This window comes from Pleurodeles waltl, chromosome 5 (genome assembly GCF_031143425.1).
Source record: "Pleurodeles waltl isolate 20211129_DDA chromosome 5, aPleWal1.hap1.20221129, whole genome shotgun sequence".
Lineage (NCBI taxonomy): Eukaryota > Metazoa > Chordata > Amphibia > Caudata > Salamandridae > Pleurodeles > Pleurodeles waltl.
The window spans coordinates 112,321,593-112,345,991 of record NC_090444.1 but is presented as its reverse complement, the minus strand read 5'-3'; the positions used below and the strand labels follow the sequence as shown (position 1 = coordinate 112,345,991).

The following is a 24,399-nucleotide window of genomic DNA, read 5'->3' as shown; positions in this document are numbered from 1 at the left end:
ACTGATAACGTGGGGGTCCACAGAAATCAAAAAGTTGGGAACCACTGACCTACACCAGCAGATTTCACTCACATTAAGTAGCTGTCGCATGTCTCTTTTTTGTATAACATATTCAGATTAAATCTTCCATCAAAAAGATGACATGGTCCATGGATTCGGAGCTATATTTCGTATACAAAGCTTCACATTTCTGGGGACATTTACCACCAAAAGTTTCTTGTTTTCGAGTAAGATTAGTTGCCAGTATAGATCCCACTGTATTGTTTAGTGAACCCCCCTTTTGACTTTACAAAGTAAATATAATGTTATTAGCAGAGAACACATATTCAAGTAAGAAAAACTTGCATACCAATTTTATCAGATTTTGATAGATATTATGGCTTGTGCACATTAACCCACTGAGCTAATATTACCGGGTGGATGAGTCCTTACTGACACCATTTGTTAAATGTTGCTTGGCAGTGGGTCTCTGTAATGCAGTGCTGACATTAACCCGCCGACAGGTGTTGCCGGCCAAGCGGGTGCCCATTGACACTGCCAGTTATTGGTACACCGATGTTAGTACAGTTTGGAGGGTGCCCACTGATACTGGCTGTCAGATGAAGGTTGGCAGGGGCCTCTATGCAGGAGCGAGGCACATTAACCGGCTGAACTTTCTCGCCAGCTGAGTGAATGCCCATTGATGCTGAATCTCGGATGAGGGTTGGCAGAGGCCAGTAGGCACATTAACCTGCTGATCTATCTTACCAGTTAGGAGATTACCCATTGATGCTGACTCTCGGATGAGGGTTGGCAGATGCCAGTAGGCACATTAACCCGCTGATCTATCTCACCTGTTAGGAGATTGCCCATTGATGCAGACTCTCAGATGAGGGTTGGCAAACCCAGTAGGCACATTAACCCACTGATCTATCTCACCAGTTAGGAGAGTTCCCATTGATGCTAACTCTCGGATGAGGGTTGGCAGATGCAAGTAGGCCTATTAACCCGCCGAGATTTCTCGCCAGTTAGGAGAGTCCCCATTGATGCTGACTCTCGTATGAGGGTTGGCAGATGCCAGTAGGCACATTAACCCGCTGATCTATCTCAGCAGTTAAGAGATTGCCCATTGATGCTGACTCTCGTTTGAGGGTTGGCAAACCCAGTAGGCCCATTAACCCGCCGAGCTATCTCGCCAGTTGGGAGAGTGCCCAATAATGCTGACTCTCGGATGAGGGTTGGCAGATGAAAGTAGGCACATTAACCCGCTGATCTATCTCACCAGTTAGGAGATTGCCCATTGATGCAGGCTCTCGGATGAGGGTTGGCAGAAGCCAGTAGGCACATTAACCCGCCGAGTTATCTCGCCATTTAGGAGAGTGCCCTGTGACCCTGCCTTTCAGATGAGGCTTGGCAGGGGCTAATATGCAGCTCCCTGCTTGCCTGGTTCAGCCTACACCGAGTGTGGTTTCACAAAAGAAAGGGCCTTTGTGCTCGTCAGAATGTTCTTGGATTTTGCTTTGTGTCCCCATCTGTTCTGATCCGGTTGCCTACAGTACATCAAGCTGTCATCAGCCCGAGCCTCAGTGTAATGATGTGCTCTACAACTGAGTCACCTTTCCTTAGTAACTTGACAGCCCGTTGCCATGGAAACCATGGACACGTCTCATCATAAACTGTCAGATCTGGTGGGAAAAATCTGTTTTAGAATACTGCTAATGTCGTGCAGCGTGCGCAATATTTCAGACCCTTATTAGGAGTGAAAGTGATTTTTATGCATGTCACAGATTTCATAATTTCCGTTCCTTGTCCAGGTGGCTCTCTGGAGAGCAGAGGATGAGATCCAGCTCTCTGCATCGGGCATGGGCAGAGCACCAAGGTGGGTGCAGATGGACTTCTGTTCAAAAGCTGGAGGTTAAGGTGTGAACTCACATGGATCACCAGCACTTGTTCTCTGGAGAGGGACATGAGCTGTCACTAGTGATGCAGTGAATGCTCTTCTTGGGCAGGTTGCATGGAGGGATGACGTAAGGGCTGTAACTGCCATTTGAAGGCATTTGTCATGAGCGTCAAATAATTATCAGCTCAAATAGAATTTTGTTTCACTTTTCCAGGGAGAAGAGACCCAAAAGTACCTGGGAACAGAAGAGACAGGAACCTCAGGTGAGTGTTGAAACTTTTTACAGTTCTTACATGAGAAGTTAATACTAGCTTCATGGTGTTGTGTTGTTAAATGTAATGACGTCGCACTCTTCTAGAGAGCATTAGCCTCAGTGCTTTCGTTTCCTTGGATCATCCTTGGCAGAGGAGGCTAGAGATTTTTTAAATCGGTGGGGTGTAATACTTATACACACAGCAGGAAAAGCCTCAGAACGAGGCCCTACTCACCAGAAGGGAGGGGGAGACCCAAAGATACATTCTATCTAGAATACAATACTATAACATACAGGTATCCCTTCCCTAACAAAAACTTAATTCAATGTGGATGCCATGTCACCTCAAAAAAAGAAAAATGCATCTTTTTTTATATAAGACCCTCACCCCCTCTAGTAGTGGCACGCTTTAGCATCGGGTCTCATCCGGCCCCTAAAAGCCAGAATGGGCTCAACCATATTCCAGGGAGCACGTTCAATATAGTATGTGATGGGGAATCAGGAAACTAAAAATACCTCCACCAGACCCAGGTATCCCTTTATTGATGGTCTGGGGAGATTTAGATAAAAACTGCTTTCCATGGGGTTCCTTAGGATGTGATGTTCCTATGACCCTATGTTCATCATCTACATGTTTCAGCCCCTATCCTACGGCTACTTTGGTCCAGGGCTTTCATCAGGATGTACAATGCCCCGGTATGGTATTTTGGCATTTTTTGTCTGACATGCAACACTACTTTGCATGCAAAGTAAGTATATTTAACTCACCACCTCAAAGGCCACTGCATCCACTTTAGAGTAACAGTCCTACTACTCAAGGGGTGGGAGAACTTGTCCTTGTAGTCATACAATCGTCAAGGGTACTAAGCCTCAAAGTCCTTACTATGGTCCTGCACTCGCTGTGCTCATTGACTAGGGGCGTAATACTTGCCAAGAGTTCACCCCATTTTTTTCTACATGTGCCTTTGGAGTTGCCCATATTTTAAGAATTACCTTCAATATGCCAAAGCCAGGATTTTGTTATGGGTACCCCCGTGCCAAAACTTACATACAATATTCCTGTACCAGAATGTTGCCACTGATATTCCATGGATCTCCTGTATGTCAAAAATTACATCCAGTATTTCAGAGGCAGCATTTTATCATGGTTTGCTTCCCCGACCTGCCCCCTCTGCACCAATAGGCCATGGCAGCCATCTGTAAGACAAACAATTACCTCTACTATGCCTGCACCGGCATTTTGCCACAGGTGTCCCTTTATAGTAAGTATTTCTTCCATTATTTCAGGGTCTGCATTTTGCCTTGGGTGCCCTCCCTTATTCCAATAATTACCTCCACAGTCCAAGTGAAAGCATTTTGCCATGGGTGGCCCCATTCCCAGAATTTTCTCCAGGATGCAATTGCCAGCATTTTTCCACAGGGACTATGCTAAGAATTATTTCTCGTATGTCAGGGCCTGCAGTTTGCCATGGGTGCCTTTTATTATGGCATTAAGACAAGAATGATCTCCGTTAGGCCAGCAGCAGCATGTTACCTTGTGTGCCACCATAAACCCAGAATTACATTGAGCATCCTCTGGCCAGCGGCAGACCCGCAATCATAAACACACAAACAAACACACTCCCTCCCTTCCGAAATCACTTTCTTCCACCTCTTTCACTGTAACTCAAACTCTTACTCATTCTCACTCACGGTTACCCACACACAAATATACTCCTATTCTCTTGTTGTCATTCACCTACAAACACACATAGGCACTCATCCTTTCACACTCAGTGATTTTGGGCCCTGGCGCAACGGCACCTGCTGCACCACTGAGAGCTACACGCGTAATGCCCTTCCGCGCCCTCTCACAATCTCCAATCATTCACTCTTTGTAATGCACTCACACTCCACCCACTCCCTCGCACTTATTCATTCACTCTCTCGGGCTCTCGCTCACTTTCACTCTCATTGACACTCTCAAGCACATTCCCACACACTATCAGTCACTGTAAATCACTCACATTCACAGACTTGCATAGAGAAGCAATCTAGATATTTTGCTCACGTGGCTTCCTCTGATGGCAGCTTGGAGGACCCTTGGCAGCAGTAGAGCAGGAATGCCCGGCTGGTGCTGGGCATCAGAACCCGCAAGCCTCGATTCCCATTGAGGAGCCAAACAGAGAAGCAAGGCCTGGTTTGAAAAGGAGAAGGCCCACCTTAGACCCTTTCCCAGCTCCTTGACAGGACTGGAAGCCCAGCTCTGTCAACAAACAGTGCTTGGGTTCCTGCCCCTCTGCACCGGGCGGCTCTTCATGGGCCTCAGTGACACACTGATGTGTGCCTTCACCTCAGTGGTACACTGATGTTTGCCTTGACCATTGCATTGGAGCAGATATACTGTGCTGTCTGAGGCATGTTTGCTAAATTAAATGGATTTTGCCTGTGTGGGGGGGCTGTAGTTGTACCACGCCTCCCACATGTGCCTTCCAGACATCCAGCTTCAGAGTTTGGAAACAACACTCCGTAGCCCCCCAACCCCCACCTCTTCCTATTGTCATCAGAAGCCTGGAGAGGATTCCAGAGGACTGACCTCTGCACTGACAATGTTCATGAAAGCACAAAGCTTGTGTTCTCATGAATGCTGTTGAGTTAAATCTTTGCCAGCAGAGGCAGGGGGCAGAAAGTGGTGCCTCGCAGGAGGCAGGGCTGTGGCCCTTAGCCCATAATAAGGAGCCACTCCTGACTGTCGCACACACTTGGGCCCTCGTGAAACTCGGCACAAATTGTGCTCACAGTAAACAGTGATGCTGCTGGAGCTGCATTTAATCAATGTTCAAGTTACACATCGGCCTGTGTTCTAGGCCACAGAATGGGAGGGGGAGCACACTAGTGCCTTGGGCTGTCTCACAGGCTCAGGTGCGTGAACCTAGAATTCTGGCACTGTCTTACCTGGTGAAAAGTGTTTGGACAATGGCCATGGAGGATACAGTTGACTCCTGAGCTGGAAACCCGACTCTGGCACATGAGGAGTTTGCGCCTGAATCATGACTTAATGAGGTCCTAAGTGCCATGGGGAGGAGGTGTGATGGTACATTGTGTGTGAGTCATTAAAGAAACTGATGTAGACAAACCATTTCTGGAGAAGACTTTCACCAAACCCATTTCCCACTATTATTTTTAAGTGAGTGACTTCAGAAAAAAGTTAAATCCATCTTGTTGACTACCCTACATGTTGAAACAAGCTTTGGCAAAGCCAATAAGTTTCAACTTTTCAAGCTGGGGCGATGGTTAACATTTTTTAGTGCAAGCAATTAGCACAAAAATAAAAAGACGAAAACATGCCTGCAATATAAGTTTTAAATAAAAAAAAATAGGATCTGTATGTCATTTTAATACAAGAATACTGATGCTTCCTAGCAGGCAGGTATACTTAGAATAGGATAAGAACCCGTTATCTCTTTAATGCATATCAAAGGGAAATATGGTTCTTATTGTCCTAAAGAAAAGGTTCTATCGGCTTTGAATTACTTTAATCTGAAGACATACATTAAACATATTATGATGATAAGGAGAAAAGGATAACACGTGGTAAACACAAATATTATCAAAGTAAAGTATTGGCTCACCAGCCGTGGCACTGAAGTGCACTCCTTTTCGGGTGGTGTGGCACATGTGAGAGGGCAGAATTTAATCATTACAGTCCAAGACAGCCAATGGATGAAGTGGGCTACCCATTTCCCAATGATATATACTGTGGTTAGTGGAAGTAAAATGTGAATGACAGCTGAACAGACAAATGGATGAAGAGTGGCGATCTAGCCACTATCCCCTCCCCTCTCCTTTGCTCGATATGCTTAACAGTTGCTCTTTTCCTCCTTTCTGGCCCCTACTCCAAGCTTGTTCACTCCGCCAACCCCATTCACATTTGTGATCTGTGTTCAGTGACGACCAAGGGCCTTCCAGTTCCCCTTGCCCTCCTTTCACATTGCTTCTTAGCCAGTCATCAGTTTTGTCCTCACTCCCTTTCTTCTTGTTTTCTGTAATTTATTTTTAAAGTATATTTTCAGTTGCTCCACCCCCACCCAACATTTTCTTAGTTCCTTATAACCTGCACCTGCATAAACTGATTTTTTTCCTTCTGATTCAAATCTGGGTCAGGCATGTTTCTACATGAGAATAGTTTTAACAAAAATAGCAATGCTCCATTTTAGTGTCATTGGGAGTATATCTGTCATCCAGGTGATACATTAGCATCCCAGAGAGTCGAGAAGCAAAGACATCCATCAATATTTAGAAAATGGTGGATGATTCTTCCGTAGGTCAAACATTTAGTACCCTTCTTTGTATAAATGATCCCTCTGAAGGGCATAAGTATCTCCGGTGGAGGGGGGGGGGGATATTTAACGTTTTTATATTAATCTCTCTGCATTGAACAGCAATAAAGAAAAAAAAAATCAGAATATCAGATACCCCTAATCCGCTTTACTATCTTTCACCCTCTTGCAATTAAAGTGAATTTTAGATGTTTAAAACATTATTAAAAAAAATCCCATCAAGCCATCCAAACGAGCTACAACGCTACCAGTTGGGTTGGAGCATTAAATGAAAACGCAATTAAATTGTCAGATAAACTTGGACTTTAGTAGACTCAAACATTGTGATTTTTGGCCAGCACAGGAAATCAAAATACACATCAGCCAATCCTTTAATGGATAGTAAAGGACCACCCTAACAACTTATGTCTTTCTGGTAATGTATGAAAGTGGTTACCTGCCATTTTTAGGTCGAGGGTGCAAGCGCTTTGATGTGTTGTAATGTATCTGTGGGCTTTTAACCACATCCACCGCACGTCCATCACTTTCACTCGTTCATTGGCTGGCCTTCCAAAAGTCCTTTGTTATCATTGGTAGATGATTTACATTTGTCCCTCCTTGGGGCGGTTTTGTCACCCCGTTGCAGACTGACCCTGTTAATTGGATAATTGCACGATTTCCGATATGTTTGGCTGTGAGTGAACTTCTTTTTTGAGTCTCTCCTCTGCGCTCATGCTCAAGGCGGTGATGGCACTTGAATCCGCTAGCTTTTGTCAACTAATGTTTTATTTTTACTTTTCAATTTTGTTACCGCCTCGGACATCCACCCTGTTACATGGATAATTGCACGTTTGCCGATACGTTTGACTGCGAGCAAACTTCTTTTTTCTATTAGATCTCTCCTTCGGGCTCACGCACATGGCGGCCGCGGCGCTTTGAACTGGCTCGCTTATGTCAAATGTTTTACTTTTCATTTTCAACTTATGTGGCAAGAAATCTCCAGTTAGGAATTTATAACACTAGTAGCTCTAACTCGAGCAAACGCAAGACCCATTGAATTGCAAATGCTCGTTACTTATCTGATTCATTTAATCATTACCATTTCGTTACCTTGCCCCTTCATAGTAATTTCTGGTAGGTATTACTGCCAGCTAAGGCCTACAGGAACACAGCACAGTACATATGCAGTATTGATCCATGGTAAGGAAGTTAAAACTGGATAATCCAATTCTTTACTGGCAGCCTGGTAAATATTACTGTAATTCCTCATTCTTCAATTTCCCAGTATAGTGCGTTACCACTGTATTTACTAGCAAGATATAAATAAGGGTTTGTAAGGTGTTCTGTTATGTAATTACTACATAGACAAGATACTTCATTTCCAGCTTTGGACCATGGTGCTGCAAAGAGATATGGGGACTGTTTAAGCAGTCAAGAACCCCATCCTTAATGGTGACAGTGATGAAATCCAGTCCTCATCCTACTCAGCTTCTCCACAGTCTTCTACATAGTTGACAAACAAAGCACTGATCCAACCCTGTAAACAAATGTGGTCTTCTCTGATACAGTCATGCAATAGTTCACCTGGTCAATGCCAACCAATCACAATAGAGACCCAGCTGCGGCCCCTGCAAATGTCAAGGGGGGGAGGGTGAGGGGAGGATGACAGGGACGGGAAAACAAAAAAATAAATTAAAAAAAAAGCACTTACCTTTCCCGCCATCTCCTGCCGCCTCGTGCTCCTCTGCTCCTGATGGTAGGTGTCCCAGCATTCATTGGGACATCAGCACCGGCTCACCAGCAATCCTGGCGTTGCCTTTATGCTAAACCTAGCATGAAAACAGCACCAGGATTGGTTTGAGCAGCTCGGACAGCCTCTCAGACACAGCCCTGGGGTCTGTGCAGTTTCTCCAGCCTGGCTGTGTAGGACTGCCAGGCTGGAGAAACGTAATTGCGCATGTGTGTTTGGCCAGCCTAAGACAGCCGGCTAAATACACATGCACATTTAGGGGCACTCTCTCCTCATCTTCCCTCCCGTGGTCCAGCCCCGCCCTTCACATGTTGTCTGAGCCAGCAGATGAAAAATAAAACAATAGTGTCACTATCGTTTTATTTTTCATCTTCTGGCTCTTGGCCAGGGGGGCGACGCTTCTCCACCATTGTGGAGGAGCCGCCCCTGTAAGAGACCTCAAAATTCCAGAAATTCCCAATCTGTTCCCGAATACAGCAGGCCCTCTTACATGAGCGCGCATTTAACTCCCAGGAGGAGGGTGCACACACTATTAATTTCAGATTGTATAAAACAGCATGACGGAGTCTTTCTGAAGTGTTGGTTAACCTAAACCCCCTCTTCCTCCAGAGCAGGACAGAGGAAAATAAAGGACACGGTTCACACGCAGATTATAATCGTCCTCTGCAAACAAACTTTTCACATTTAAAATTGCGCTTGTCACTATTTTTGTGCCAAGAGTCAAAGCGCTCTCCTTTGGGCTTACCAGCCCAAATGGCCAAATATATTTGCGTTTAATGGTAGATGGAGGGAAGAAATACACCTCTTTTCCAGCAGCTCTTCTGGTTTTTTAGAGGAGACTAGTTTACGCCCAGTGCTTAATTTGTAAACATGTAGGTGCCAGGGCTCTCATCAGGAGGCCAGTGCAGTTTGCACCACACATTGCTCCTGCCAGAGCTGCCAGTAATAGCACCAACACAACTACTAACATCACACTCCTGCAAGTGTGACAATTCAGACTATTCCAGGCTTCCAAAGCTATAGGACTAGCTCTGGTGCAGGTAATTGTCATTTTAATGCATATTGGATTAGTAATTAACTGTTGTTGTGATCATCTCTAAAGTAGCGAGACAGAGGCACTCTGTGGCAGACTGTCACAAGAGCCGATGTTCACAATTAAGTGCCGTGCCAAGCACCGGAAACCACTGGCTCAAATTAAGCACTGGTTACGCCTTTCTCAGAAAAACACTCTTCACCATTTGTTCCTGTTTTGAGAGTCTAGAAGCATCGTGACAGCTACTTGAAAAGGATCTGATGTAAAAGCCTCTTTATTTTATGTTTTTTAACATGTCACTTGTATCTCTGCTTTCTTTATTAATCATATAAGAATAGTTTGGACAATTCCAAAATCATTCTGAAGATACTTTGGGGGCCATTTTGACCTCGGCGGCCTTTTTTCCAGACCGCCGAGGGACCGCCGTGCGGAAGACCGCCAGTGGTGGCGGTTTGCCGCTCGGCCTATTATGACCGTTGGCAGCTCTCTGTCCTTTTACGGACGGAGAGCCGCCAACAGCCATACTGGCGGGCGGCGGGGAAGTGGAGGTTGCTCCACCTCCACCGCCACGGCAACAGAACACCGCCCAGCGAATCACGTCCTGTGATTCGGCGTGGCGGTATTCTGTTGGCGGTGTGGTGTCGGCGGAGCAGCCCCCATGGCTCCCGTCCCCTCCCGGAGGATCGTCGGACCAGGTAAGTCGATGGGGGTGTGCATGTGTGTATGTAGAGGGGGTGTGTGAGTGCGTGTATGCTTGCGGGGGTGTTGTGTGTATGGGAATGAGTGCGTGTATGTCTGAATGTGGGTGTGCGTGAATGACTGTGTGTGTGGATGTTGGCATGTATGTTGGTGTGTGTGCGTGTATGTGTGTTGGTGGTGCCTGCGTGTGTGTCGTGTGTGCATGTGTGATGTTATGTTGGGGGTCGGGTGGGGAGGGAGGTCCTGCCACCTTTGGGGGGTGGCAGGGGTGGTGGGGGGGTAGGGGAGGGAGTTAGGGTGGGGCTGGGGGGTGGGGGAGACCCCTATCAGTGCCAGGGAAGGAATTCCCTGGCACTGATAGTGCTTACCGCCATGGATTCCATGGCGGTTCAAACCGCATGAAATCCATGGCGGTCAGCCAGGTCCAAATACAGCCGGCGGTATAGTGACGGCCGCCGGGCTGGAGACCCTGGTCTCCAGCCCGGCGGTCGTCTCCGCCCTGGCGGGCGGAACGGAGAACCGGCGGTTGACCATGGCGGTAACCGCCATGGTCATGATACACACGGTGAAGACCGCCAGCCTGTTGGCGGTCTTACCGCCGCTTCTCCGCTGTCCGCCAGGGTCGTAATGACCCCCTTTGTGTTGTATGTGCTCTTTAAATTAAGAATTAAATAGGGGGAAAACCTGCTGTGGCAGAGTTCCCCGTACTGATTTTTTTTTACAGTGCTTGATGGTAAGAAACAGCCTTTCCAATACAACACTGTGCAAGAGAGTACCCCAGGTGAGAGACTGAGAGGTAGAATTTAACAGCAGTACAAACCTGTGTCCATCAGCACTTAGGCAGCCATTTTTTTGTTTTTATTTTTGCAATTTTATATAGCGTAAACTCGACTCAAAGGTATTGGTGCGCTTTACATGAGCGATAGTTAAATTTCACGAGGCCATATTCATTTTTGCTTTTTAGGCACAGGGAGATTAAGTGATTTGCTCAGAATCACAGGATGTTGAGCCAACGCAGAGACTAAAACCCTGCATAAACATGCTACATAGATAGTGAAGTCACACAGAGTATTTGTGTTGTAATATAATTGTATGTATATAGCATTACTGAAGCATATTGGACAGGTAGCATGCCACACCGTGCAGAAGTGCTCAGTTGAAATAGTGTGAGAAGAGTTTTGGTGTTGGGCGTGAGTGACTAGAGTGGTGACCTAATTGTGCCCTGGGTCACAGTGTTCAGCAGTGTGATCATAATCTGCTAGCAGCTGTAATTTATTCTGCAGATTCCCTGTTGAGTTTTAAATGATTTTTTATTAGTGTCTTTCTTGTGCTGCATAAAGCATCTGGGCCATCCACATTGTAGTCTTGTGAGTCTGGAGAGGTGAAATTGGAGACAGAGATGAGTCAAAGCCATCTGGACAGGCTTCATGATAGTCATTCACATATCACATCTAGTTTTTGATTATGGTAATGACACACCTGAGCCTTGCAGGGATGAACTAAATTATCCATGATGCCACCTGCTTGTGGCAGGACTCTTCCGTCATTGACTGCCTGTCTCTTTTGTCTTTCTTGGCACTCAGTGGTTTGGCTTAGGTTGAGTGACCATAGTTTTCTCATCAGTATAAGTGTGGCTTGTGACAGTTTCTGTCTATTCTGGCCTTAGAAGAAGGGGTCAGCATTAGGGATAGACTGGGAAGGGAGTAAAAGCCATGGTGCAGGGAAGAGAGAGGGCAAGAGGTGGTGTTGTGGGAAACAACCCTTAAAGTATTGTGGAGCTTAAAGGGGAGGGGGGTCTTAAAAGTAACAAAGTGAAAAACAAACATTAAGAAACATATGTTCTTCAAGGATGGTTTCCTCCAGGTTGGTTTTGTCACCCTGGTAAAAATCCTTCCTAAAACAAATTCATCAATAATGGTTCAACAAAATAAATTCAGGGGATCCACTTTTTCATGTTCTTTTTTTTGTCTGAAACTCACACTAATGTGATAGCCAGCTGGGCTAGATGAGCCCTATCAGGACTGTCAAGTGGGTGTGATCGTTATCCAGTCTGTACTGATTTTAGACAGCCATCTTAGAGTGCAAATGAGGTAGTTCCTGTTACTTTTGAGCACACCGGTCATTCTGCCTGCAGTTATTAAAAACATCCAAAAATAGCGCCCCGTGGCTTTTACACTGAATATTATGTGCTGACAAGGAATATTGTTGACGTCTTCATGGATTGGTTTCATGTACTCCTGGTGATAAGTGAGGTTGGTTTAGAACAGTTACTGATGGCTACTTGAATTTAGAAGAACATGTCATAGGTTTTCTTCATAGCAGGTTGACATGTTAAGAAATGTATGGGTCAAATTTAGGTGGTAGAGGAACAGCCCCTGGTCCACCCTGGTTTCAGGCAGGTAAAGTAGATGTTTTATTGCAACACCTGGCATATCCATATCCAGCCATGGACTGCATTGATTACAGTCAACCTCAATAGAGCATTACTTCAGAAGTGCCTGTAAAATTACTTGGAACTTGTGTGTCTTGGAACACTTTGGAGAGGGGTAGCTCCTTTGGACCTCACATGTTGTGATACCAAGGTGCCAGTTTGGTTCATTAGCTTGGGAAAAGCCGAGTCTTCACGTCTTCCCTGACAGTCATATGCAGCATACGATATGAGGCGTATGCAGGTGGGATGGAAACCCACCCTGTGGAGCACCTTTTGGCCCACCAGTGATATATGTAGAGTTTGTGCTCAAACAACAGAGGCCAACTTCTCAAGGCACTGTCAAGCCTCCTTCGATATACTACATGTATTCTACACAGGAGCGATAGGGGCCCGACGCCTGAAGGGTTTAACTCAGCCAAGCTGTACCCTTGAGGAAGTTCATAATGAAATGGAATAAAAAGAAGAGATTTGCATTGTAAGTGGTGAACTTCAAAGGCATGCACAGCAAAATATTGCATAGTAGCAGCACTTCCTAAACAAAAAAGCCAAAAGCACAGAGAAATATATGCAATAGGAGAGAGAGTGGGGCAGGGAGGATGCTTTCCTAGAGCAAGTCTGGACGTTTATTGTAGCAGAAGCACAGCCTCTCACATCACATGAAGCCCTGTTTCACCAGGTGTCTGCCCAGAAACAAGGTGCGGATCTGCGGATCTGCAGAGCCAGAGATACTTGCCAAAGCATGATTACTTAAGCTTCAACACTGCCACTTAAGTTGAGATCCGTGCCTTACTATATCTGAGGAAACCCTTAAAAGAAATACAAGTACCATAAAATGGGTAATGATAACACTAGTTACTTATATAGAGGTGAGAAACACCACATGTGGAGTATGAAGCGCGATATAAAACACAAGTTTGTAATAAGGAATCTAAAGGAAGAAGGGTTAAGTGTGGGAGAGAAGAAAAAAGGGAAGGGAACCAGGTCATTCTGGGTTCATTCTTGTCTTCTTCCAGATGGAGGATTAAGTGATGCTAAACAGGCTAGTCCTCTTCTGTGCTTCTCAGTAGTAGGAAGGTTATTCGAGGCCATTCGTTCTTGGCTCCTCTCACCTTCCATTGAGCCTACTTGCCCTGTCCAGACCAGATCTTTTTCGAGCTCCTCTCCTTCCATAGAGTTTACAAGTGGTGCCCGGGTTGTCCGGATTATTAATCTAAGGGTGCACTTCTTACATTATGCACATAAAAACTTGCAACACAAAATTAGTGCTACAACACATTATCTGTATTTTGTAATAAGCCAAAAAAAAATACGTGTTTTACATTTCCCAAAAGTGGAGTACTTCCAATGTCGTGTAATCTATGGGCGGAAATGAATCCTTGGAAAATGTAACAAGTATATCAGCTGTCATACATTTTATGGTACATGTGAAGCCCAGTGTTTAAAACTTGGAACGCCAGCTTCCTGGAGCAATTTTCCCATCACATCACTGATTTTGGGGAAATACATGCACTTATTCCTTTGACAAAAGTGCTGGTGGTGATACCTACCTTGCTCCAAATCCAACACCAATCCTACTCGGGGTCAGATTGCTGATGTGGTGACATAACATGTAAGGTAGTTTGCACAAGGCCTAGAAAAATCTGCACAGGCGCTGTTTCTTACTGCACATGGAGAAGTAAAATTAGAGGGAACAGTGGTCTCATCCTCTTCCCTATCATCTTCATGCACTGCATGCAGCCCCTGGATCCCTACTGACCGATAACTGATGCATCAATATGCTGATGACACTCAACTATATGTAAAAAATAATGGAGGCAAAATATGCCTCAGGCCAGTTCAGAAATTGGTGTCAAACATCCACCTAAAGATCAGTCTTACAGATACCATATGTCCCTTGTTCACCAAGAGCTCCAAGCAACCACTGATTCAAGCTTTGCAACATGCACCTATATATCTTCAGCACACACCACACACACACATGCAGAATCTCTTGGATTCACCGTTGGCTCAGACTTCACAATCAAACCACATGTTGACAGAAAAACTAAGGCAGCGTGGCACCACCTCTCCCCCCTAAAGAAAGAGAAACACTTTCTTTCAGAAGCTAACCTCAACCATGTAAGCCCTGGAACTTCTACCTTGTTCAGATCAATTAATTTTCAATGGCCTTCCAGCAGTCCCACTGGCAAACCTGAAAGACATCCTACACAGTGCAGCATTTATGACTAAGGGCTTCAAATTCAACCACATCACACTCAAAGAACTACACTGATTTCCCTTCGCACCTCTCATCACCTCTAAGACCAGCTGTGTCACCTACAAAATCATCGGAAATGACAACACTGGCCAAAAGTCTAACTACCTCAAGCAGACAGCGCCCCACATTGTGTGCTTGCTTTGTGGGATTGGAAGTGAAGGATTGCAAGAAGGACAACCTCAGAAAGGATGCACTCTCCATCTACACACCCAGGACTTGGCACAACATACCCCTTGGCATCATAAATGCTACAGCCCTTGTGCAATTCAGAAATGAGCTGAAAACACAAAACACACCTCATCAAACAGCACAGCCCTCCCACCCCGCACAGTAGTATTCACTGGTACCTGCCTCACTGTAGATGATCCGAGTTGTAACCTTGTGATTTCATCTGTTGTTGATTTCCAGACAGCTTGCTCCATATCTGTACCATTACATATAGTCATACATCCCACTGTGGGGCATTACCTAGATATTTACTGCCACAATTTGATGCCAAGATATTTCAGTTTCTATTTGGTGTCTGAAAGTGGGCAGCTCAGGTCTGACCACAGTAGTTGACCATCTCCAGTTTTGAGATGTTGGGCTTGAGTGTGTCCTCAGTTTGGTTCCATATTCCCCTATGCTCGCAATCTTCGGCTAGTTTCTTATTGTAAAAGCCAACACTTTCACTCCATGTGTACATTTGATGGTGAAGCGACATTTGCTACTTGTCCGGCATGCGACTGTGTAGGTACAGATACAGATGATTATCTGTTTGTATTTACTCTTTGGCCTGTGAAAAACTGGATCCACTGGCGTGTTTAGATGTCCCTCAAGATCATCTGCATCCGCCCGTGATGTGTCCCACGCTCTATGTGAATGCATAGCTTTTGTCCTCTTATGTTCGCTCTCTGTCGACGAAAGAGAAAGGAAGCGGAGGTGTGAGTGGGTGGAATGAAACAGAAATGCAAAATGGAACAATAAAGTGTAGATCATCCTTCAGCTCGGGAGTCTGAGTCAACTTCTCTTTATAGAGTAGATATTGGATCCTTTGTAAATCTATTTCTGCAGCTCTGTGCATCCGTAGTGACCGTGCAATGGATACCTGCACACGCCTCCTCTGAACGTGGCCTTATTACGATGATATTGGAAATCGAAACAGGAGGGTTGGCTATGGCATAGCTGTCAAACATACCTTTCTGTAACAGCTATGTCCAACACAGCTCCAAAGTGGCCTAATCCACCTCAGATTTTCAGGGCAGCTTTTCACTCTGGAAATCAGTTCTCCTTAGGTTCAATAAATGTAAGTTTATTTTTTGGTTAATCATGAAGCTCAGGAATCGATGAAGCCCATCTGGACCTACGTTGGGCGACCATTATATAAAAGTATTGAGGAGCTTGTATGTGATGGGTCGCAGCATCAGATGCAGATTCCTCGGTATTGTTCCCTCATCCAAGGTTTGCCTCGTTCATGTAACCTGTGTCCATGTTCTTGAACTGTTTTACCATCATAGAGTCTGTCAGCATCAGTTGTTATCTGAAGACGTTGCCACTTGTGGTGTGGTGCATCCTGGGACACTCCATGTCAGTGTGTACCATTTCTGTTCTGTAGGTGGCGGGGATACCAATTGTCAGCACTCCATAGATTTTTCGGGTGCCACCATTCCTGGGTAATGGAAGCATAGTGTTTTTTAAACTCAGTTGCCTTGCCCTCTTCTCAATTAAAGGCGTGCCTTGCACTGGTTTCTGCAGGGCATCTTTTTATAAGATTGTTTTTTTATCTTTTTCATCAGCAGCTGCCAACAATGATTGAATAAAGTCTGTTTGCCAGCTAGTTTTACTTGTGCCAACATGGTACTGCCACTCTTTGTGCTAGTTAAAAATCCAGCAACCGTCCTAGTTATGACATACATGCTGTAGTATAAATTCACAAAAATAAATGTTCACTTTTGTGCACAATGAAACGGCAATACAGGGGTGGTTTTGCACAGTAGTGGCACATGCCATGATTCGCTGTCCGGTGAACAGCCTTTGCCCAAGACCTAAGTCTTATGCATGTTCATTAGAAGGGGTCAGTGATACATAAGGTGACTGCTTCGACACAGGTCACTATAGATATTGTCTCTAGGCCAGAGCTTAGCTCAGTAGACTGACTGGTGAATTTAAGTGCAATTGTGTGTCTTATAAACATGAGGTTTTATATAACTACAACACAAAACTATGACGTGCCTTTGTGAGTGAATTTCTTTGGGTTTGTAATGTAAAGTAATATACAATTACTATTACTAACTATAATGTCAATATAGCCTTTGGTTTTGGTAATTTCCTGGGGTCTTCTGATCATATTCACCCAACCCCATCACTGAACATAGATGTTGACTGTTCACAGTGTGGGGGTTGGCTTCAGGGCCTAGCCTAAGGCCAGACCCTGCTTCCAACCTCCCTCAGTCAACCAAATGTGGGCTGTGCATGGCATGGGAGTTGGGTGCAGGGCCTGGTCATTCGCATCCCCACAGGAAACTTAACCTTATCCATACATGGTCTTTGGGTGACACTCACAGAGAACCACACAAGAAGCCTCGTGAGTCCTGCAGGACCCGTGGCGCAATATTTTCTTTGATTCTGGCATCGTCCGGGGGGGATGAGGGGAGCTGGATATCTCTACCCTGCCCCTTGTAATTTTCTATATTTTAAACTCAGGACACTGGGACCGAGTCACGAGTCCTCAAATGGCAGCTGCAACATTTCTGATGATGTTGCGGCCAGCCCTTTAGAGCGCTCGATCTGTGGGACCAGTACTGGTCCTGAAGGATCGAGACAGCGGAAAAGGAAACAAATCCCACTTGGCCAATCACAAATGTGTCAGTGGTTACTTTCAAGTAAGCAAATCCTCTTTTCTGGAATTTAGAGTCCACTCTGACTTTGGTCATGGTCCAATGACCTTGGAGGCACCTCGTGAAAGTCAGGAGTCAGTCTCCTAGGTTGCATTTTGTCACCCGGTGGGGGCTTCTGGGCTGCTGGGCTTATGAGGGTGCAGGGATCTTTAGCTTTTGTAGCCCTAATGCTTAAACAGGGGCTAATCATGTTGTCTTTGGAGTCACATCTTTGGTCGTGGCACAAGAGGAGCTCTTTTTTCCACATGTGGACACAGCAGGCACAGCCCTCTTTGGGGTCCCTCTGGTGCAGCAGGTGCAGTCTAGTCTTTGGTGCAGCCTCTATTTCCTGCATCCAGGGAGCAGCAGTGAAGTTGTTCTGTCTAATATCCAATCCACTAGTCATCTGAGGACTTAGTGCTAGGGGTGCCACTTTTATGCCATCTTTGTGTTTGTGGGAGGGGACTTGCTAGCCAATCGGGCAACAGTTCCCACCGAGAAACCCTTCCCACTTTACATCACTTCCTGGGATTTTGGCCTAAAAACAACCCCAGAGTTCCTTTCACTGCATGAAACCATGTTGGCTCAGGTCTTCTTCCCCTGTAAAGTGCTCTGGGCACACCCCTAGGGTGTACCCAGCATGACGAGCCACTCCTACTGGAAAGCCAGTTCTACAGCAGTTTTTCCACCTTTGGAGGAGATGCAAGCTTATCTACCTACACAAAACAGTGGGCAGGCTAAGTTGTGATGGCCATTTGCTTCCCTGAGGCAATAGTCGCTTGAAAACTGGGCCATCTGTGGCCACCGCCCGGTAGTCATCCTGCTGGAGGAGGTCACACCTCATCCCACTGACAGTTCTTTGTTCCCTGATCCTAAGAGCATTCCGTACTTCCTAGCAGGGTGGCAGCTTGTTGTCTCAGAGGACAACAGCTACGGACAGTCAGGAAGGGCTACCAGAGTTTTGGGCAACAAAGTGGTGACTTTCTAAAGTAAGCTTTGCCTTAAAAGTTACCTTAAATCTTACTTCAGCAATAGGTTGGGTTTAATGCAACAATTATTTTGATATCTTGAAGCACCATGTTCGGTGGTCTCATGTAGTAGTTAGCACTTAGCATATAGGCCAAGAGGGTTACTGGCCTTACAACAGTAAAAACGACAAATTATGCAGTTTCCATATGTAGGGGAATAAGCAGTATGTATTATAGAATCCAGGGAGAGCAGTACTCGTAGGGCCTCCGCCGCCGGCACTGGTTGCTTTACAAGCAACCAATCCAAGCCTATTAATGCCATCATTGACATGGTGCCTATGAAGTGCAACAAAATTGCCTTCTGTATTGCTTGTAATACCAACCATTTGAAAGCAGTTTATCGTCATACAGCACTCTGAGACAAACATAGAGAATCCTGAATGTGTGTCTTCTCCTTGGGATGGTGCCACACTTACAGGAGTGCCGTACCTCAGGAAGTATTTATGCTTTCATATTTTTCCACTGAAATTAGATACGTATTCAGATTGCTAATGTGCCACATGCCCAAGATTTCAGTGTGTTTAGGTGCGTCATTTAATTGTCTTGTGCATTTTATTGCAAGTCAAACTAAACAGTTATGCCTTGATTTTGATGTAAATTTCAGAAATAAGCCCCCACCCAACCTTTTATGTAATTTAAGGCAGCACATTTAGGTATTTTCTTTGCCGTTGTCATTACTTTGTGAATATTGGCAATGTGTATCAGGGTATGGGGGTGTTCCCACCCCAGACAGTGTAGGTGTATTGCGGTGGTCCCACCCCAGACAGTGAAGGTGTATTGTGGTGGTCCCACCCAAGACAGTGAAGGTGTATTACGGTGGTCCCACCCCAGACAGTGTATTGCGGTGGTCCCACCCCAGACAGTGAAGGTGTATTGCGGTGGTCCCACCCCAGACAGTGTATTGCAGTGGTCACATCCCAGACAGTGAAGGTGTATTGCGGTGGTCCCATCCCAGACAGTGAAAGTGTATTGCCTATATTCTGTGGCTTGAGGGCAGAGACCACAGTGACATGAGGAGCCATCAGACAGGGCTCCCATTAGTAATTTAAGGAGGGCCTGTTAGGAAGGGGCTGCTAATTACAGTTGTTTCCTGAGCACTGCAGGTTTGGTGGATGGGAAATGTGAGGGTGAGACTGCAGGTTCTGTGGCTCAGGTGGGGAAGTCACTAGACAGAGCCTTTCCTTTGTGTGTCAGATTGCTGCCACAGGAATGCTAAAGGGCAGCCAGATGCAACATCTTGCGGGTAATTGTGCTTATTTTATGATTGCTGTAAACTTGAGGCAGACCGGTGATACCTGTCCTGAGAAGCATTACCTAACAGCAACTCACTAGAACTGCCCTGATTATCAGAGGGAAAGGGGTGGAGGGCATCTCTAGCACAGACATTTAAAATGCGGCATTCATGTTTTGGCAGTGTCCTCCTTCAAATTTTTGGTAAAAATAAATCATATTTAAATTGTATTCACCTATGGGTGGTGACGGTGTATGTGCAGTGCTTGGGATCCCATGGCAAGGAGTGGTATTGTAACATGCAAATAATTTTGTTTCCATCCACAATTGTGTATGCTGTCTCATAAAGCCTACAAATTATTTCTAAAAACCCTGCATGAAAACTGACCCTGACTTAAATCTTCTGATTCTCGACTCACCTTTCCTTCTAACAAATATCTCCTTCCTTTCCGTCCTCTGCACTTCTTCTCTCTCTGGGCACAACCTCCTCCAAACCACACGTATGTTTTGCTTTAACCTGTATTATTGTATCTGTGCAGAATATCCACATCTCATTTCAAAGAGCACAACCTCTGCTTAAAAGTCACACCCCTACGTTCTGCATTTATTAAAACTGCCAGTCGTGCATGCATTCTCATATCAGACCCTTCACTTAAGACCTCACCCAACTCCTATTAATTGAACTTGCCACAAGGAAACTGGAGTAAAAGCATGGCATGCTTTTCTTAAGAACACAGGACTAACCCAATAACCAAAAACCTACTAACCCTGGGATCCGGAGCAGCTTGCTGCCCGGTGTAAGTTGATACAACACCTTGTATGAGATATTATGCTCTATAGAAATTAAATCACAACACAAATACAACAGATACCTCACACTAATAGTCATACCATAAGACTCAGTGTTTGGGTAGTGAATTATAGTTCATAGAGACTACACAATAACTCCCTTTTACTGTTTTACACTCTTACATTCACAAAGGACAAAACTGCTAAGGGGCATGTCCATCACCCAGTACTGTACCAATCCACAGCAAATAAACCACCCATCACCAACTGAACAGGCATTGAGTAACTGAAGAGATCTGCGACATGCTCCTGGCCAACAGAGGAATTTAATTCTGTTCACCACTGCAAGTCCCAACTAGCTACATACTAGGACCACTTCTTGACATCTCACAATGCAGTCAGATATGGGATGATATTAGCTAAGTCCATCCCATCCGAATCCCCCACCATTTCTCTGTTTAACCTTTGCCTGTTCAAAATCATTAACCTTAAGCAAAATACCTGAGAATGGACCACCAGTGCAGTAACCAGTGACGTGGACTATGAACATCAGAAATACTGTAAAGGGCTCTGCAGAGCTGCTTACAGCCGGCAGCACACTGAATAGCATACAGTGCTTGCCTGTCTCTTAAACTTCTTCATCCATCACACTGCTAAGCGCTGCGTCCCATTTGACGGTAATCATACTTCAGTCATCATACACCACAAGGAGACACTGCCCACATAGCATCAAAACAAAGACAACATCCTTCCAACCTACACGGTGTAGCATGTAGGCAAGCACTTCAGCGCCCCTCATAGGAGTAGTAAGCGCTATATAACTGCTACAATACAGTACAACAAATCGTTGATTTCAGTTGTTAGTTCAGTGGAACCAAAACAAGACTCCAACACCCAGAATGCATTAGGCTGTCACACAAGAACTGGGACTGGAAACAACATATGTAACGACCTTGAGGGATGTGGTCATCCTACTGCTGGCACCGTAAACAATTTCCCTGTTTCTGATGTGACTCGGGGCCACGAGCAATGAGTGTGTAGATCTTTGCATTACAGATTGTGGCCGCATATCCTAATTGAGTTAAAGGTAAAATGTTTGTAAGGGCACTGGGAATACGGTGGCACAGAGGCATTTGTGTCTTTTGAGGAGAGGGGTGGCAGTTCTTTAACACTGCTAGAGATTTGGTGAATTAGCGTAGGTGACCAGCACATGCTCCTGAAGTAGACCACAGCTACGTGGCAAACACTGAGACCGATTCACATCCAAAAGATACCAATTAGTGATGCAAATTAGGGGCAGGTAAAGTGACGTGTCTGCAGGGAGACGGGGTGATAATTGCGCAACTTATTCAGGACCTAGTGTGGAATTCACATCTCCTCCTAGCTCATCCTTCCCATCGGATGCACTCAGCACATCCTTGCCTCTGGGTGACTCAGCCAGTCCTCCGTGTATCCCAGGATGCACCAGGGCCTGCAGGGATAGGGAGGAATGCCCACCTGAGGCTGCCATCCAAAGAAATGTACCAGATCGAGCCCTCGTGCCTTCTACAAACCACACGACGTCACGAGGGAAACTTGCCTGATGTTGGAGATTCCACCATCTATTTGAGGCAACAAAAGATAAAGTGTCTGCACTGTGAACGCGTATCTTGGACTCATCTCTTTCGCTTCTCTCACAGGGGCAGGTTTAGTCAGGCTGGCGGAAGTGACTCACTGCAGTCTGCAGCATAAAATAGTCCCCACAGCCTCTGCATGCACACTGTACACCGTGCACCAAGACTGTACCATGTCATTCTACGGAGGGGGTGACCGACTTGCTGCTTGCGTAAATGATCATTTTAGATGCAATGTTTCTGAATGCAAATACATAGTCTGGTGATTGAAGCAGCACATTTTTTATTTTACAAGTCGTCATTGTATTATGAAAAGATGCCAAAACGTTTCAAGTGCTGCAACAGGCCCTACATTTCACCAAAACTGTTGGTATATTGAAAGTGACCACTGATCCCTTTGATGCTCAATAACATCATGTAGCCTTTGATGATAACATGACAGGAAGTGGATTTAAAAAAGGAAACGTGTAACACGTGGTGGTTTACGTCTGACGAGCTGTATGCAAACAGGGACGCTGCTTTAGTCATTTCTTGAAGCAAGGATGATGGCCTGATGAGTGGTTAACCCGGAAAGAGATCACAAGGAACCCGTGTGCGGCGGCGGTGATGGTGAACAGAAACTGCTGCCGAATCAGATGGAGCAATCATAATAGTCACAGTGATTAGGCCGAGGGCCTTGTTTGGGAGGAAAAGTCCCTTGTCTGGTAAGAAATGTGTGCCCCCTACCCCGAGGGCCCAACTGCACTGATCCCTAATGCTGATCTTTTTTTTGGTCCTAGGTAAACACGACATAGGCCTGCTCACAGATTATGGTCTTGTTGGACCGGAATGGGTGCCCAAAACACTACCCTCATAGAGTTGGAAGGCTATGGCCTTCACCAGGAGCTAAGCAGCCCACACGCGGTGGTGGCAGCAAATCGTATAGTGATGAGTAGGAGCGAACTGGACCTTTTCACCCTGTCACTGAAGTGAGGCTCACTCACCTTTTTAAACGTTCTGCTGGTGCGTGCTTAACTTGGCCTACATCAGGTAGATGTGGAGTGCAGCTTAGCACAGTAGTGACTCTGCTCTGGATGTATGTGTGCCTGGGAAGGGTGCAGTACAGGGCTAGAGCAGTACTGTGCAGTGCATGTGTGTGGTTAGTGCAGTTAGTGGATGTATGTATGCGTGCGAGGAACACATTACGTGAGAACATTAGTGCTGTTCAATGCACATTCAGGGACGCCTGTGCCGAGTGCACATGTGCTTGCATGAAGTACAATACATAAAGGGTGAAGTGTTGTGCAGCACACACGTGGTGTGTGTGTGTGCTGGCAGAGTGTGGGTTTGTAAACAGCACACCCTGGTACAATATAGAAAAGCTTCATTGCTGAACAGTGTTCTCAGACTCAGTGTGGGTGGTGAATGTATGTGTACTTACACTGGTGTAAGGCTTGGAGGTAACAGTGCTGGACAGTAAGTGTGCTGTGAATGTACACTGCGTAAGTGTGCCTGAAATTGTACATTATATGGAGTATCCTGGGTTCCATTTTGGGAAACCAAGGCCTGCCTAGTGAAAACATAAGGCGGAGAGAAATCCCCCTAAACAGATTTGTCGATTGCTGCACTCCTGTGAGCTGGTGGGACAGACACTGGAAGAAAGGAAGGAGAGACTCTCTTTATACTTAAGAAGACTGCTCTTTGATTCAGTGATAGATCACAAAGGGGCCTGAACACATCTCAGGAAAGGAGGATGGGGCTGAGTTTGGGAATATCCTTTTGATGCACATATCACACTGGCTGACCACTTTGTGTGAACTGTGGTCACTCCCATGAATTGAGTTGTGGGACAATCTGCTTCCTAATCTTGCCTGAGGTGGCAGACATCCTTTCATGAAGAAAGAAGAAAGAGAGAAGTGTCCACTTCAAACAAAGCAGAACCCCAACATAAAACCTCAAAGACCCAGACTCTAAATTACATTTTGGTGTCTGGAAATGGACTATAAGAAGGGGAGGTTGTTACCCTAAACTTTGTCATCTTCCAATCAGCTAGATGGGCTGTGTGAAAAGGGGAAGCTCTGCAAGACTTCTGCCTGTGACCAGGACTGGGGGCAAAGGCCTGCTGGTCTCCCAGCTGGGTGTGGGGACATCATCCAAGAAAACCAAGAACACTCGCCCTAGAGCACCAGTGCTTGCCTGCTTGCCAAGACCAATGTGCCAAGTGAGGAAGAGGACAGCCTTGAAGGGCAATATCGAGGGACAAAATATTGAAAGGTATGTGTATATAGGTCAGTATAGCTGTACT

General features: G+C 45.6%; 1 protein-coding gene across 11 annotated transcripts in view; it reads left to right on the top strand.

Annotated features, from left to right (window-relative positions):
- PTK2B (protein tyrosine kinase 2 beta) overlaps positions 1–24,399 on the top strand; it is a 382,496-nt gene that overhangs the window by 131,301 nt on the left and 226,796 nt on the right. For all 11 annotated transcript variants that reach the window (XM_069233734.1, XM_069233744.1, XM_069233739.1 and 8 more), the window contains one exon: positions 2,094–2,142. The gene's annotated coding sequence lies outside the window, so the exon portion shown is untranslated. The remainder of the gene's footprint in view (positions 1–2,093; positions 2,143–24,399) is intronic.